A 3,279-nucleotide genomic window follows, 5' to 3' on the forward strand; every position below is an offset into this window, starting at 1 on the left:
AAGCCGGCGCAATGGAAGACGGGAGACTAACTGAGAAGCTACAGCAAGGCAGAAAGCAACCACGCAAGTAAGAAATGGCTGTTCTCTCTCGACAAGCCCGCATCTCGTGGTCGTGCGGTAGCGTTCTCGCTTCCCACGCCCGGGTTCCCGGGTTCGATTCCCGGCGGGGTCAGGGATTTTCTCTGCCTCGTGATGGCTGGGTGTTGTGTGCTGTCCTTAGGTTAGTTAGGTTTAAGTAGTTCTAAGTTCTAGGGGACTTATGACCACAGCAGTTGAGTCCCATAGTGCTCAGAGCCATTTGAACCATTTGTTCTCTCTCGACAAACATACATTAGAAGCGAAATACGCAGAAGGAAAGAATGGGTGGGGGAAGGAAACAAAATGCTTCAGGGCTTGATAGAGTTGAGCTGTGCTGCGGCTCGCGTTGGTGCTGTTGTAGGTTTCTGTCCTCTGTTGGAGGCCCGACTGTATCGTTTAGGTCCGCAGCTCGTGGTCGTGCGGTAGCGTTCTCGCTTCCCGCGCCCGGGTTCCCAGGTTCGATTCCCGGCGGGGTTAGGGATTTTCTCTGCCTCGTGATGACTGGGTGTTGTGTGCTGTCCTTAGGTTCGTTAGGTTTAAGTGGTTCTAAGTTCTAGGGGACTGATGACCATCGATGTTAAGTCCCATAGTGCTCAGTGCCACTTTCTTTTTTTTTTTTTTTTGCATCGTTTAGTTGACATGGTCGCGGTTGTTTGTATTCTTCTTGTGTTGACTGGCGCCACTTGGTTTCGCAAGCGTTGCCTGTCCGCTAGTGGCAGCAGCGATGTGTAGTAACTGTGGCCGCCGGCCGGAGTGGCCGTGCGGTTCTAGGCGCTACAGTCTGGAGCCGAGCGACCGCTACAGTCGCAGATTCGAATCCTGCCTCGGGCATGGATGTGTGTGAGGTTAGTTAGGTTTAATTAGTTCTGAGTTCTAGGCGACTGATGACCTCAGAAGTCGCATAGTGCTCGGAGCCATTTGATAACTGTGGCCCTATCTTTGGGGTGACGTGATTGTTCTTCCGCGTCGTGTGAGAGAGCAGTTCGGTTGGGGACTCTGGAGGAGCCAAGAGGGTAGTGAGAGAACACGCCGGGAACCCCTGGCGGCAGGCATGCACTGCCAGATGGAAGGACTGTGGTCGCGAGAGTAGACGACCTACTCGTCAACCGGATCCAACAAGCTTTGAGTGGATTTTAATCCTAGGAGTGAACCTCCACCACTGTGATATCTCGCGATTCTCCAGTGATTTGGGTTCGTGTTGCTGCTCGCAGTGTCGCCGAGACGAAGAGCAGCGAGTGGAGTGATTGGGGAAGGAGGATCTAATTAGCTTTCCTCGACCTCTTGCCACTAATTGCTGCATTCAATGTGTTACTATTTGTTAAGTTCAACCAGAGGTATTTTTCCTACCTGGTGGCCGCTAACGACCCAGTGACCTGCCCTGGAGGTTAGTGTACGCAACGGCAGTGTACGTTTCCTCGCCTTGCCGCTGCTGTCCGGTGAGGCGTGTAGTTTCGACAGTCTCCTTGATTTGTAGGTCGCTTGGTGTTTCTTCTACTCTGGTAGTAGTGGTTCCTTTCTCCTTTCGGACCCTCTAAACAAAGCATTCTGAGGACCACCGGTTCCGGCTTTGGGGTGGTGTTCCATCGTTACATTGGTTATCGGACGTTAGGTAGCTTCGGCAGATTATCATTAGTCATTCGTTAGACTGCCACTAAGTCTGAGTTACCAACTTGTAAAGTGAATGCAATTCTTGGCTGCCTTTCTCATCGCTCGCGAAAGTGTTTTTGGCCTGACCTACTCAGAAGTCGATTCCTGGAGCAACGTCTGTGACTATCCTTTGTGTTTTATTATTGTGTTATTATTTTATTATGTACTGCCGTGTTACCATCATTTGTCTCACCTGTTTGGTGATCAGTTGCTTGTCCTTTTGAATTAACCTTGTTATTATATTTGCTGTTTTATTGTATGTTTCTAAAATTTTTTTTATAATATAATTGCCATTCTTGGCGTTACAGCAAGTTTAAAAGGTTGTGCTACCAAGTTTACTATCATTTTGTCTCACCTGTTTGGTGATCAGATGCCTGTCTTTTAAATTAACTTTTACTATTGCCTTGCTGTTTGACAGTATGTTTGTTAAATCTATTTAATAATTGCCATTCTTGGCGTTAAAGGCCTTCAGCCGTGACTGTCGTCGCTCGTCTTAAAATTCTAATGTGGCAATAGTATCTTAGCAGTTAACCTTCAAGACCTTGGTGATTTGTTTTCAATATTTTAATAACTGCAATTTGTAAGTTGCAGCAAGTTTAATCAATTCTTAATTTATTGTCATTATTTTAATTTGTTGTTGATTTTAAATAAATTGTGTGTGATTAAAAGAAAACCAATAGTAACTAATTACGGCCCCGTCCGCAATCGTAACCGAATCCTGCCTTCCTTGACCACCAGGTCTCAAGCGTATGTGACGTTACTTTAGTGATTACAAAATCGAGTCAAATTAACGAGGAACGCTGCGGTATCGGCCCACTTACCATTACGACATCACGCACCCTCTGTCCTGAATGAATGCAGTGATTCGGTTGGGGACGGTGTCATAAAACCGTCGCATCTTCCCCTGTGGCAAGCCGGCCACGACTGTTCTAACTGCGATCTAGTATCCAGGATATCGGCACTGGCGCAGCAGTGAGGTGGTGGGTTTCAAGTTGAAAGGGACCAAATTGCATGGTCATCGGTCCGCGCAGCAGTGAGTCCATACGTAAGTGCTGTAAGGGACAGATCCAGGAATCTTGTTAGTCATGGGAGTACCTGAACATCACGCGGACACTTCATAGTGTGCTGTGTACGGCACTACTGGTTTAGGCCAGCGCTAGCCGCCTATAGAATGATAATTAAATCAAGACCCTACGCTGCCGACAGGCGTTGATATACATTAACGAGGACAGTTGAAAATGTGTGCCCCGACCGGGACTCGAACCCGGAATCTCCTGCTTACATGGCAGACGCTCTATCCATCTGAGCCACCGAGGGCAGAGGGGATAGTGCGACTGCAGGGACTTATCCGTTGCACGGTTCCCGTGAAACACACATTCCCAACTTAATGTCCACAAACAACATTCGGTAAGATTGTCTGGACATTAAATTGGGAACAGAGATTTCTGAGGTAGTCCAAATTCCAAGTTCGTGGCTTGCGCCGGCGTTCACCATCTCTACGACTGCATCCGGTATTTTTCATCGACTTTCCTGCTTTGTCGTCATTTTGTCAAA

At 47.8% G+C, this 3,279-nt stretch overlaps 1 non-coding gene across 1 annotated transcript; it reads right to left on the bottom strand.

Annotated features, from left to right (window-relative positions):
* Positions 1-2,968: 2,968 nt before the first annotated feature.
* Trnat-ugu (transfer RNA threonine (anticodon UGU)) lies at positions 2,969-3,043 on the bottom strand. Its single transcript has one exon. It is a non-coding gene; the product is annotated as a tRNA-Thr (tRNA).
* Between the last annotated feature and the right edge of the window lie 236 nt (positions 3,044-3,279).

This window comes from Schistocerca cancellata, chromosome 1, assembly GCF_023864275.1.
Source record: "Schistocerca cancellata isolate TAMUIC-IGC-003103 chromosome 1, iqSchCanc2.1, whole genome shotgun sequence".
Lineage (NCBI taxonomy): Eukaryota > Metazoa > Arthropoda > Insecta > Orthoptera > Acrididae > Schistocerca > Schistocerca cancellata.